Source organism: Acanthopagrus latus, chromosome 17 (assembly GCF_904848185.1).
Source record: "Acanthopagrus latus isolate v.2019 chromosome 17, fAcaLat1.1, whole genome shotgun sequence".
Classification (NCBI taxonomy): Eukaryota; Metazoa; Chordata; class Actinopteri; order Spariformes; family Sparidae; genus Acanthopagrus; species Acanthopagrus latus.
This window is the reverse complement of record NC_051055.1, coordinates 28,878,443-28,893,101: the sequence shown is the minus strand read 5'-3', so window position 1 is coordinate 28,893,101 and position 14,659 is coordinate 28,878,443. Positions and strand designations below refer to the sequence as shown.

Genomic DNA, 14,659 nt, shown 5'->3' with positions numbered 1-14,659 from the left:
TTTCTTTTTTCCCTCGTTCCCCTGGAAACACGTTTTCAATTTTCATCCTGTCGTGAAAAAATGGAGGGGGGGGGGGTTATTTTGCGTGCGTGACGCTCGAAGGTTTGCTTTACTAAACCGCGATGTGACAAAATGAAAAATGTGAAAGGGCACTGGTGATTGCAGAAACATTCACTCTCTGGTGTTAATGCATTTCTGAAAACGGAAAGGGCTGAGGGTCATTCATGAATTACACAGCCTCCATAATACTAACAGCTTCCCACTAATGCAAACAAGGCTGAAGACCATGTAGATGCATGTGTTGTTTGTGTCAGTGTGTTTAAAAAAAGGATCATTATGCAGCATCCGGTCGCAGACCAGCAGACAGCGTCAGCACGAGATGACACAGAAGTTAAACCAAACACCCTCCATTTGTCTGTCAGTGTCACTTCTGCTACCCGAACTCTTCATCCTCCCACTCATTTGGGCCTTCAAAGCGGGTTACATTTCAACATGGCAGCCCCGGCAATCATCACTTAATTGTGCCCTCCGTGCAAAGCAGGGGACACTCGCACAGCTGCGACAGCCGCATCCTCCAATTAATTCCTCACTTGCAAATTATTAATTAAACCCAATTCTTCACATTGCTGTGAAAGCAAATAAATGGCAAATCATTATGATGGTAATTGCACGTTGCAGTAATGGTGAAACTGGTCATTAGTGCTCATATTTTATGTATGCATGAAAACTCTGTTCCATAGACCTTGAAGCAGTGTCAGCGACTGTGGGAGACAGAGGGGTGATCTGGAGTTAGCGACCGGAGTGTTGGTTTTCCTGCACAAGACCGGTTCTGTGTGTGCATGCGGGTCGTTGAATGTGTATCTTTGCGAGGACCAATTTGGGTTTTAGACCCCGACTGTGTTTATTTACACACAGGCACAAAATTAGCACCAGGCACCAGCTGGTAAAATATGCAAGTGGCTGGTGGATTTGCTTCACTCACAAGCCAAAAAAAAAATGGTGAACTATTGAAAAAGTTAATTTTGCAACCTAATCTACACACTGTTATCTTGATTATTTTAGTCCCTACAGTGGTTTTGACCTATCCAAGTACAAACATGGAAAATGTGGCATGTAAAAAAAACTAGTCCAGCTGTCTGATCACTGTCCTCAGCTTGAGACTGGCGAGAATACATCGTCCAGTCACTGACTTGGCTTCAACATTACGAATTAGAGCTGGTTAAGGGGACATTAAGCGAATAATCACCCTCTCTTCTGGGGACAAACATTTGGTCCCCCATCAGGTTAACGACTTTTTGAGGATTAATAAAGAAGACGGCTTTATGGCCATTTTGCCGAGAGGTAAATGAGAAGTTTTATACCGCTCTGGAGGGAGAGCTGGGAGGCTTGTTAGCTCAGATTTGCATAAAGACCAAAAACAAAGGAAAACGACTCACTCGAAAGTTCAAAAATATACTTACCAACGTCTCTAAATCTCACTAATTAAGTTTTAACGTGTTTGATTCATCCTGAATGCACTTCTGTCCTAATAAAACAGTTTTTGGAAGAATTTTATTTCCACATCAACATTTGCTATTTAGCGCTCTTCTTCTTCTTCCTTGCTTTGTTGAGGCATTACTATATTTCTGAGCACTTCATGGCCACCAACTGTCTATCCAGCCTCTTCTCACTGCCAACAACTTATAGTATGAGCATTTCCTAAACCTTTAACACCTTTAACGACAGTCCAAAAGTCATATATCATGATAACTCTCAAACAGGAAGTAAATAAACAAAGGGTCCTAAAAGGTCGAGTTAGTCTACGTATTTGTTTTTAAGCAGGTTTGTGGTTCAGTTTGATTTCAGTCTGATCTGGATACAGAATGAGGCCATTTTAACAGACATTTTTTTTTTTTTTTTTTCCGACTTGTCATAATGGAAGAAGCACCGTGTTCCTAATGATATTAACAATTGCTCTGTTGTATTTAAGTGTCCCATTAAAACCATGACAGTGTGACAGCGAGCCATCACGCACGATACCAGGACCACGACACTGAAGGAGCTTAATGGAATTCAGCCGACATTAATTTTTATTTTTTATAGCCATGCTTTTAATACTGAGAGATGTCAGAAATGTCTCACAGGAAAAGAAAAAAAAGGGTTGTTGGGTTAATGGGATGGTACAACCATTAATGTCTACACATGAGTTCATACTGAAATGTAAAACCAAATGCTTTGGGACCAGATGTGAAGCTGCAAAGATGAAATCGACCAAATCATGAGTTAAACTGATCCTGGTGATGTACGACGACTTGAACTCGCCGGTGGTCAGAGTCTGTTTAATGCATCATGTAATCTTGTGTATTATTGCTTATGTAACATCACAGTATATGTAGCAGTCTAATACATTAATGTGTAATGGGCCGTTAGCCTCGCTCACAGTAGCGGCTACATCGCCTGGCCTCTATGATTGGAACCCCGGCGTTATGTAACGGTCCTGCTGCAAGACTCATACAATATTCAAGGTTCACTCATTTGTTGTTGTACAAAACAGGGTTGCACAACAATAAAATGATATGCTCAAGTAATCATTAGTTAGCGGTTATCTAAGCTGTTACATAAAACTGTTTTTATTTTCGAGGCAGGTCAGTATAATGAGCCGAACAGAAAGGACGAAGATGCTGAAGCACTGCTGTCTTCAGGTTGTATCCCCTTGACTAACCCTAACCCCTTTTTTTCCCCCTTTTGCATTGACGGCCAGTGTTTCTACATATTCTGCTAAATATCTCAACATCTACAAAATGGATTGGTCAGAATCTTCGGCACAGTATTTTGCACGGGCAGTCGTGGTCTCCAGATGATGTAGCCCCATGACGATGCCCTGACTCTCCCTCCACGCCACCACGAGGTTCACAGTTCTGTTTTTTACGTGTTGGTCGGTTTGTTGGTTGGTTTGTCAGAGAGATTACACCAAAACTACTATGAATATCCATGAAACTCGGGTCTTGGCCCAGAACAGAACCCATTTACTTTTGGTGCAGACCTGAATAAACGGAGAGATCGAAGAATGTTTGGATTTTAGTCGTATTTCTGTGGATGTTATCAATGAGTACAATTTGATTTGCGCTTAGATGATGGTGAAGCAGTTATGGGTGGTTCAAAGCTTTGAGGTTCACAGGGCTGTCGATGTTTGGTATCGGATTAGGCTCGACTGGATATTGGTTCTTGGCAGAGGTGTACTCTCTACTGAGTACTATGCTAGTAAGTTAAATGTCTTTACATATATTTGCTGGATTGCCATGAAATATGTAGAGGCATTTATGTTCCCCCTCAGGAGTTGATAATTGCTAAGTTTCATCTACTGCTGCCATCAGGTCAAGAATTTTAATTTGTACAATATTTTGTTTTATGACTAATTACCTGCACATCTAATGACATTCCCAGCAGCCCCAGGCTCTGCAAACGTCTCCCACTCCTGCGCGTAGTGCTGATTAGCATATGGAGATTATTAACACTTGCTAAATTAAAACGAACGTTGTCAACCATGCACCACGTTACCATCAGCTTTTTACTTTTTTCTCATTCCTTTCCAATAAGTCGGACGCTGTTTGTTTTGCTGTCGCCGCAGTAGAAGATCTCATCTCGGCTGTTTTTTTTTCTTGAACAAATGATGCTTCTCGTTTCAGAACAACCCTGATTGATAGCGTCCTTGCGATTGAAAGGAGCCGATCGAAATGAAGTGCAGCTGTAATGCGATAACATCGGACTGAACCTGCAGCACACAAACCGAATTACACAAGGACTTCATGAAACATATTTAATGGCTAATGTCCGTCCAGTAAATGGGGGAAATTGTGAATTGCCATAACGGAGCCCCTTCAAGATTCAATTAAAGAATGAATGTCTTGTTACGAGGGGCGGGCATGTTGTTCAGTGCATGGAAAGGAAGGGAAACGGTCTCCCATCACAATCTGGCCCTTAATTGCTGGTGTGTGCTGACAGGCATATGTTCTGGTCACTTTATGTTGAAAGTGCTGTCTGAGGATCCATCTGTGAGTGTGTGTTTTGTCCCCATCTTTGCATGCGTGCCATTCGCCATATGTGCATGCTTCATCTACGTGTTTGACAAGTGCTCCAGGGCCAATGTTGACACTGGGATAAGAGACAGGGTGGCGGGCGAGAAGGGGGGGGAGGGAAGATGGACCCGAAGACTGAGTGACCTTCCAAGGATGGGAGTGGAAATGTACGATAAGGTTGGAGGGGAGGGACGGGAGCAGGGTGCTGCAGGGGCGGATGGCGTCGGCCTTCTTTGCATGGTGAGGGATTTAAAGGCCTAAGGAGGGCGTAAGAAGACTGGTGCACTCGGGAGATCCTGGCCCGGAGCTGCCTGGCTCCAATCTCCTCTGTTGGTTTTTATCTATTTTTAGTGGACTGCAGCATGAATCTTCTTTTCCTCATTTGCGACAGACCCCAGCGTTTCTATTGATTTCTCTTCCCCTGCTTTACTTACCCATCCAGACTCAGTGGCACGTCCTGGGAAGATTTAAAGGGTACTTTGTCCCGATGTACACAGACACAGCCATGTTGCGGATATCAGATGCTAATATCACAGATGAATTTCTCGGCGGAGACTCTAAATCTGATTTTTCTTTGTTGTTCACCTCTGCTTTCCTGCTCTCCTGTGGTAGCTGTCCTCCGAGGGGAACACGATACAAAAGCCCAGAGTTAAGCTCCAAGTAACCATTCATTTCCTGCTGACAGATGACAGAGAGTGATGCATAGCCTGTAGCTTTACTTGATTTATCAAAAATACACAAAGAGCACAACAGAAGACATGGGGCGGGGGGAAGCCATTTGAAATCTGCTGAATGGGTTGCTTTGGAGCGCTATTTGCATAATTGGTTGTTTGCTTCAAAATGATGAATAAACTAAAATAACACGCATGAAAAACAGAAGTTTAAAGGCAGAGCAGTGTCCGCTGCCATTCAAGCATGCATTATAAAAAGCGTGCCTCTGCTCGTCTGCTAATGAGATCGAGATTGCAGCGTGTCACGTCGAAGCATGATCCAAAATCCAATCGTGTTATTTTGATGCCAGCCAAGGAAATACAATAAAATATGAACCGGAACATGGCAGTGAATATAATCGGAAACAGCATAAAAGCCTCGCAGAAGGTGATTACGTATCAAAAAATTGATTAAGCTTTTTATAACAGAATGTCAGGGAGTGCGAGCAACATCAGCTAAATATCTGTGTTTATTTATTCAGGTGAGACATGAAGATGCATGTTAACATTTTGGATTCAGCCAGCCGACTGTCAGCGTACCCACAATGTTCACCAAGTGAACTTCCATGGCTGTAATTTAACCAAAGTTAAAGACGTGCGATGTTCAGCTCAAAGCCCCATTTCATATTTTGAACCAAGAATAAAAGGCCACTGTTCTTCTCTGATGGCAGCAGGTGGTCTTCACCTTCCCTAAACCAATCAAGCCCTTTTTTATAATCAACTGGAGAGCAGTTAGCCCAATCACAATCATCAGTAGGATTGATTTTGCCACTGGGCTCCGAGATAATTTGCCAATTTCAACTACAAGCTGAATTAGGTGATTGATTAGTTCAGTACAGGTTTGCCCAAACTCTGGCTTCGAGCACCGCCACTTGACTTTGCACGAAGTGGAAGGTGAAAAATTTGAAAAGGCTCAACCTTTTTTTGAACTTCTTGGTTCGCTGTGCTGATTTTTGGAGTAGGGGATGAATTAATCTCGGGAGGTGACAATGTGGGAAATAGATGTCAGCTTGTGAGAAAATCTCTCCAGATCCGCAGTGAACAATGAGGCCCATCAGATGAAGAATCAAACCTCTCCTTTTCACCAATTTCCTACAAAACCCAAGAAGTGTCGTGGCACAAAGAATAATCATCCGCAGATGTTAGAGGGCAGCGGCGCGGACATCCATCAAGCTCATTGTCAGCGAGCTTCCCATCCCTCCAAAGAAACAAAACGCCCTCAAAACCAAATTGACGAACAATAGTTCCGGTTTTTCAGTGTCCCATTATGGCCCGGTCATTGCCGAGTTTCCCATCCTTTAGCCCCAACACAAAGTCTCCTTGTCCCCCACGGAGGATGATTGACACATCCAGCCCGGCCTCTTCCATCGCTCCCTGGTCCCTCGCCCACATGTGCTTTGTCTCGTCTGCCCTGCCTCATTGGAGCAGTCAGCTCCATTCAGGCAGGTTCACGGGGGGCATTTAGTCATGCACTGTCAGCTCTGCTGTAGTCTCCCCGTGAGGTGTGTCAGGGGAATGACACACACACACACACACACACACACTTACACACTCCACCAACCTGATACAGGCCTGACATGCATGAAACAGGCACACACACACACTGTCACGCACAAAATCACATGTGAGGGCAGACCGCTGAGGAGGCATGTCAAAAAGACCGATGCAGTCGGGTCGGCTTGACATGATTGTACTATTTTTGAGAATTGCACGTTATCAAGGGAGCGGAGTGAGCAATGAGACGGAAGACTGTTATGAAGGAAAATGCAGGAAAATGCAGGCAGCGTGCGACCCTGAGCAGAGCCCGAGAGTTAAAGTACCACGAGTTTAGAGTTGTACAATGTTTGGGGAAGTGTACTATTTCCATTTTAGGAGTCATTTTCTTTGTTGACGTCTTTGTTTACTTGAGATCAACTGATGTTTTTTCAAGCAAAAATGAAAATCTTATCAAATTTAGATAACCAGTGCTGGAGTGTAAAGAAGTACAATTTACTCCACAATGTTTATTTCACAACTTAACTTACTGATTACTTTGCAGATTCAGTGCAGATAATATAACTTGTGTAGAATAACCAGTCAGAAAGTGTCTGATTCAGAGGAGCCAAAATAGGACATTTTTAATTTATTTATTTTAAATGGCAATCGGACAACAAGTAACAGAGGAACATTGATTTTAATAATCAGGTCCAATATTCAGCATTTTACTAGTTTTTGTTGATTCTGGTGGCGATGATGAGCTGAAAAAAGCCTTTGATTTGGTGCCATGATATCAGGATACAGCTGCTTATTTCTTCCCAGTCATCATATAGAAGCATCAGTACTAAACTGAGACAGTTTATAACCAGTTAAAAGTTCCCTCTGATATGTTTGAACATTATAAATTAGGGAAGTGTTTTCTTTGATTTGATCTTTCCGAGCCTCATGTGATATATTTCTGGTGCAGACAGCCCAGAATAGCAACAGGTGGCGCCGTGTCAGATGTCTTCTGTATATGAATCTTACATTCACAGTACATTTTGCTGATAACGTTTATGATAACAAAGGATTAAAAGGACTTTTAGCGATAAACCCCGCGGAGAATTACTACCTGACTGCTGGCTCTGAACCCCTCTAAGCGATTTACAGTCGCTGTTTTGTTGCGTTCGCCTGCAACTTTAATGTTCTGGTTCCGTCTCGCAGCTCTCAAGTAAATATTGGCGCTCCACTCATCAGGCGGACACAAACACGACTCTGAATGAATGCTAATGCAGCTCGGCGTCTGCTCAACGTGTTTGCTAACAAGTCCACCATATTAATGTGGAAGGTGACGGCGTGTCAGGAGATGTGTTCACAACTTGTTGCTGTCAGCGCAGAGTGGCTGAAGACTTGATTACGCCACTTGAAATAGAGGATTTTTCCATGATGTCATTTCTACGTGGAGGATTTTTTTTTTTTTTTTTGTACTTTCTCCACCACCGTGTGTGTTTCCTGTTTCCTGCACATGGATGTGGAGTGACACAGCAGTTAACCTTGTCTTCCTACTCATTCTCTATTCACGCAGCATACTATATTTGCATATGAAATGTAATCACAGGCTTGAAGTTTTATTAAAGTAAGTGATGTAGAGGATGACAAAGACAGTAATCCCCTCTCAGCTCTGCTCACCCTGTCTCATAATGATAATGGTAAGAAGAATTAGTTTCAGCCGGGCTTTCTCACACACACACACACACACACACACACACACACACACACACACACACACACACACACACACTATGATCTATCTTGCCAGACTGCAACAACATCGAAGACTAAATCCGCACACACGCTCTCACAAAGGGAACACAATCCACAACACACACACATGTGCACACCAGCACACACACACATTCCCACACATGTATGCAGAAGCACACACGTACACACACACACTAATTTGTGCAGCGTGTGCGCCTCTGTGACGGAGCGCTGGTGAGAAGCAATTTCCCCTCCTTGTCATTATTAGATTAGTGCTTGTATTATTTCGGGGAATAAATTGGCCGCGATTGAAATGAATGCCATCAGCCAGGCTCTAATACATATCTCCTCTGTCTCTTCGGCGTCGTGTTCGCTCCTGATTATGAAACACAGACGGAGGCTGCCAGAAGGAGAGTATCGCCACCATCAGATGGGAACCCTCGCTGTGCTCCCATGCTGTGTTTGACTTCAGCTGACTCTATCAGCGGCGAGTGATTTGTGACTGACCCCGACGCTGTGACAAGAAACCATGGCTAAAAGCTAAACAGTGGTAAGTAACTCGACTAACTTGTGGCAATCGAAGTGAGAGGAGTCGCAGGCTGTGACCGCGGAGTGACCCCACTTCCTGTTTGCTCTGCGGAGGAGAAAAAAAACTACTTATCGACTTTGGATGCAGCAATCCTCCGTTACCCAAACGCCAAATTGTCTAATTTGAGAGAAATTGCAACAGAGCAGCACAATCGAATGTAGCGAGAGACTTTTAAATCGCCTGTATCCATCATTTCAAGAGTCTGGGGGTCGCAGGGGACTCGGCGCTATATGCAGCTCCATTAGCAGGTTATACGGCTTTGCGGAATGTGCGTGCTTCACTTAAATGCTTCCCTTCATTTTCCCGCTTTGATTCGACAACTGCTGAAATAAGCCCAGCCGGCGCCGCCTGATGACTTTGGCTGTGAAGGGTAATTGATTGGCGGGGATTATCCCCCTCCAAGTCACCTGCCCGTGGAGCCGAGAATGACAGAGGTGAGGCAATCTGCAGCCGGAGAGCGTTCACGTCTCCTACAGTGTGGTGCTGACAGTCTCCTGTGAGGAGGACAGCTGCTGAATGAGTTTCATTTTCACAGGAATGCTGTTAAAATATCAACCGCGATGATATTTCACTTCGACTGTTAAGTACTGATGAAATGGTCGGGACCTTGGAAGTAATAATCAACAAGATATTCATGAAACAAAAAAAAGTAAAAGCTATAACAGTTCCGCCGCCTCGCGACATCTAATGAAGGCTTCACTTCTTTCTTCTCTGTCGCAGCAAATGATAGTTGTAGTTGTTTAGCGCACAATAAATAACGGCTTTCAATTCTAATGACAGATGGTGTGAAAACAGTGAGATGGGTAAGCTGCTGCACTTGTCACATCCTAGTGAAGTTGCTCATCAGCTAGTATGTCGTCCTGTAGCTGAGTTGAATTGGGATGTTAGCACAAACTTAGAAATGTTTGTGTTAAAATGTCAATCTGCACTCAAAGTAGGTCTACGAGACGTCGGGGTATTTTTGTTTGTGGCGACAGAAGCAGGTAAGCCCTCATGTCTGATGATTTGTAACGTGTGCTGGTTGTCGCTAAATCAGTGTTGTATGTTGACTAATCCTCAATAATTCATTGGTTAAAGGACTCAGCCCAGACTCAAACTGCAGTCCGCCCATTAGTGACGTCACCTGACTTCCTCCTTTGCGCCGGTCATAATCCCTCCAGCCGCCGGAGATCCATCCCCTAACGGTAATATCTAACATCTCCCATTTCTTAGGGAGCGGGCAGTCTTTCATTTTTTCAGTTCTGCCATCGAAGCTCCAGCTTCCTGTATAACATTAATATTGCATTCATGCACTCTGCAGTTTGACTGACAGGAGATTTCTGGAAATTACAGGGTAGAACTTCGACAGAAATTGGCACTTTGCAACAAAGATGGGAGATAAAATAACAGGAAGAGGACATGAAAAAAAGAAACAACATAAACTTGCATCTAGTTTAAAAAAAAAAAAATGTCATTTTAAACTTCTTGTTTCATTTCAAAATGCACCAAAATTTTCCACATTTAGCTTTCCCTTTTTTTTGCTGTGCATGTGGGCTTATTTCTTTTTTTTTGTAAAATCCTTCCCCCTCAGAGGCTTTGCATCCTCGCTGCCTGTCCATCAGCCTGTTTGGCAACATAATTAGTGAGCTTACAACAACAGTATCCACCCGACAGGTCTTTGCTACTACACATGAATGCGTCCTCCTCTGCCATTACAGATTCGGGAACCCAATTCATTCTGTCCAGCACTTCAGCTGAAGTCCCCCCTCTGTCTCTTCTTCTATCCCTCTTTGAAGGAGCATTTCTTTTTCCCTCCCACTCTGCAGAGGCCTGAGGGAAACAGCTGGACTCTGCGGGTTGCTGCCGAGCCGAGCCGGCGAAAAAACAGACAAATCAGAGAGGTCTAATTGTTTTTTAACGTGGTCGACTGCCAGGCAGGAGGGATGGTAAAGAGACTGTGAGTGTGTGTGTTTTTTTTTTTGTATCTGCATCGTTTGCATCGGCATCGGAGATGTGTGTGTTTGTTTGTCGTGTGCAGGCATGGTCGTGTGTGTCACGATGGAGACACAGTCATATTTCATTTTTAATTTCATAAATTATCCTCACTCTCTTCAGAGCAGAGCACAATTATTGACTAATTATGATAATTTCCTGGTCTAGGAAAGATGAAGTAAGGTCAGACTAAACGTTGTCACCTTTTGCTCTGTTGTGTTCACTGTGATTTTTAGTCTTGATATGGTTTTTTTTTTTTTTTTTTTTTTTTTTTCCCCCCATCGGGCTCTTTTACTGGCAAACACAAAAACACCATCAGTATTCAGGGATATCTACGAGTTCTTCTATATGAAAGAAGAAATAATAAGGTACTTGTGGCCCATTCAGGCAAGCTGATTGCTACCTGTAGCGCTAATCGAGTCTCAGCGGCAGGCGGGGAAAAACGGTTAATCACTGGCGTTCTGAAAGCTAAAAAGTTCAGCGGCAGACAAACTTCGCCGTCTACAAATGAGGGATGGAAGTGGTCAAGGTTGTTGAGCACCGTCTCCTTCTCATCAGGAGGATGGTAATGAATCATAGTGGCGGAGCCTGCAGATTATTAGGCAGGATCACGGCTACTGTGGCTCAGCAGAAAAATCAGCAACACCGACATTTTGACTCCTTTCTAGAGAACAACTGGGAAAGAATGTGGAAGATTTCAGGTTTCAATAATTACATTTTTACTTCACGTTTCCTTGTCACACGTGCTGTCACCGCATTGTGAGTCTTTGCGAGCATGCTGTACTTATTGCTACCATCGTTTTTCAATGTGTGGTAATCTGTTTAATCAGATTCTGTCATCTTGAGTCATCAGTTTGCTGCAGGCTTTTATGTTTTCGGTGACTATCGATTTCCAACTTGCAATATGCTACAGCACTAGTTTGGCGTCCATGCAAACATTTGCTAATTAGCTGTAAAAAGAAAGCACAGCTGTGATTAGTTCATGTATTTGGACACAAACCAAAGTGCTGGACCAATTGGAATTGATCTGAGGATGAAGTCACCTGATCAATGGTGGTTATAAGTCATCCTTAGGAGAACATTAATGCCTGCCCCAAATTTAATGGCGATCCATCACGTTAAGATGATTCACCTTGTTTGTACTCGAAGAAAAAGTCGGGGGATCAAGTACGTTTCAGTGGGATTCATCCTCTGAGAACAATGAATGTTCTCACAGAGTTTTATGCCAATTAATCAAGTAGAAATGGAGATATTTCATGGGAAAAGTGGAAAAAAAGATGCTAAGAAAGGACGGGATTACCAAAATGTTTTCGAGGCAATCCATTCAGACAGACTGACAATCGGCATCCATGTATCAGTTGTGTGAGTAACAAAGAATCTTTTCGTTGGTTGCGCTGCATCAAAAATGATCCTCTGAAAACTTTATCTCACACTTCAAAGCTCTCACCAGCAGCAATGGATTCTGGGCCTTTTGCGATGACTTGTTCATAATGGTGGAACCACTTTTAGCAAGGCGTCTGTCATGTTTTGAAGACATTAGGCACTCTGCCAAATGTTGTAATTTCTGCAGAGCTCCTTTTTTTTTTTTTTAAAAGGCACCATTTAAAGCTTTGAAAAGGCAAATGAAATTACATCAAACTAGCGCCACAGCGAAAACATCTTTAGAATAGATGAAAAGCTTCTGCTAATGTGTGAATTACTTCTGATTTATCCACATTAGCAGCAACAATTAAATCTCTTGGCATTTCAATGACATTTATTTTGTCATCATTAAACATTTTGATTGATCACAGGATGGCTCATTTTGCCTTCTAAATCTTAATGTCACAAAGCGGCGTCATTTATTAATTACAGCTGAGTGAAGTCACCATCCATTACAACAATCTCAGCCATTATAAGACTATATGCCGTGAATAAACGAGCATTAGAAAGTTATTCTACTAAATGAATTTGGAGTAACAACATTTTCCCTGCCTTGAAAGTTAAAGCCACTCTGCAAAGTTATATATTGATCGAGTCAACGCGTTTGTCTCATTCGTCTGCCCACGCTACGCTAAGTGCACCGCTATTCAGGGAGCTAAACTGCAGAAGGTCTCTCAAGTTTTCACTGGAAGAAAATTGTGTTGGATAAAAACCCAAAAGGCTCGATCATATTCATTACGGATCAGGAAAACAAAAAAAAAAAAAAAAAAAAGGGGAAGGTCAGACTAAACACTGTGAAAAATAATTAGCAGAGCAACAAGAAAACTGGATTCACGGTAAGAAAAGAAACATCAACACAAAACCCCTGCAGAAAAACACAGTCACCAATCTGACAAACACACACACAGATAAACTGAATAAACAGATGCCTCCGATGTTGTGTGAGCAACAGCTATTATGCTGCTGATATTAGCAAAAAACCGATGGCCACAAACACTCTGATAGATGGATAGTCCAACATGGAGTCAATAAAAGATGGTGGTGGATTTTTCCTCTGTCACCGAGCTGACAACAGGCTGCAGAAAACACAACTGGCTGGCATTTAAACATCACGGTGAACGCTCCACTTTCAGTCTGAGCGCTGAAGTTGCTTTTTAAACCTTGACCAGAGTTAAACTCGCATTTTAACATGGTATTTATGCTTCATGTTTCCCATAAATACACCAAATCTACGCAGCCCGTGTGCCAGTGCTGTTACTTAATCTATGAATTAATCCAAGTTTTATCCCCTTGGGTGAAAAAGCCACTGACAAGGACCGACTAGTGCCAACATTGTGCCTCAAAACACGAGGCCCACGCTGACATTTGGCACCTTAAGCCACTGCCAATTCTTTTATTGTGAAACTCACGGGGTTAGTGGTCTTTCTGCAGAGAATGGTATTTTGGTTATTTCGCTGCTTTTGCTCATATGATCATTTTAAATCTACAGTTTTTAGTCTTGAGCTGTGATTCAGTAAGGAAACTTTGTTGCGACAGATTTCATCCACCGAGCTCGAGACATCTGGAACAAGCTTTGTTTGCAATGTAATCTTATTTGTTAGAAATGATGTTCTTGTCGGACAAATATTTCCCCACAGCAACAGTATTTCTGGTCTCCCTTAAGTCCCTGCAGCCTGGGTATCTGTGTTGGAAGGACACAATAACTAAGTAATAACTCCAGGAAATGCAATGTGTTTGTCTCAGAGTTGGTGGAGCTTTGTAAGCGATGCAGTATTGAACGGTCAACACAACAAGATGTATTCGGCTGTATTTGGCCAGTTTTTGTGTGTACGAACAGCTTCAGGCTTCCGTCTCTGTTAGCGTGTTCAGAACCAGCACACGTCCAACTTATCATCAGGGTAAACAAAGCCGTGAAACAAGACAGCATCTAAAACTTGCACGATGAGAATCTCAGATCTGCGCTTTGCTATTTCACAGCACTTTAAATGATTAAATGCACAGAATAGCTAAATGAGAGTTTCATTTTCCATCGCAAGTAGATATTAATTATTTCTGGACACTAAAAGTAGTTCTTGGCAGGTAATTTCTTTGGTTCAATCTTGGCAGGAGACTCTGAATGTTCGTCATGGACAGTGAGCCAGGGGATGATGTAACAATGAGTTCTCCGTTGCGTAACATTTGTGCAGCATCAATTACTTGTATAGTCAGAACACAGGCCTGCTGAAGTACCTGGAGAGACTTGAAATATCTTTCCATTACAGCAAAGTTCATCTCTTATGGAGCAGAGGGTTCCTGTGTGTGCCAGTAGGATGGTGTTTGGTTTCATTAATGGCATTACTTTTGCAAAGAGCTGCTGTGCTGGCTGAGAGGAAACAAATGAGGGACCATCTGTTGTTCATGCATACAGGAAAAAAAGAAGATGAAGCTATGTTAGAGCTGAGATCTGCTGCTTCCCCTCCAGAAACATGGCACCGCGCATCTCAAACATGTTTCATCACGCGTTTTGTTTGTTTTCCACTAAGTAACGCTGGTTATCATCGCTCACGACGACTAAAAACCTTTCAGACAAAACACCACTGCACTGTGAAAGTCAAATGCATTCAAAAACAAGACCCGGCACGAACAGTTTTCTCCCCGTTCTTACTTCTAATACAGTAATACGACAACATAGCAGCTTGGTCAGAGTCCCAACT

At 42.8% G+C, this 14,659-nt stretch overlaps 1 long non-coding RNA gene across 1 annotated transcript in view; it reads left to right on the top strand.

The window, feature by feature from the left end:
• LOC119005586 overlaps nucleotides 1–10,476 on the top strand; it is a 74,934-nt gene extending 64,458 nt beyond the window's left edge. The window contains exons 6-8 of the long non-coding RNA XR_005070543.1: nucleotides 8,378–8,534; nucleotides 9,651–9,757; nucleotides 10,379–10,476. This is a non-coding gene — a long non-coding RNA (uncharacterized LOC119005586). The remainder of the gene's footprint in view (nucleotides 1–8,377; nucleotides 8,535–9,650; nucleotides 9,758–10,378) is intronic.
• The last annotated feature ends 4,183 nt before the right edge of the window (nucleotides 10,477–14,659 follow it).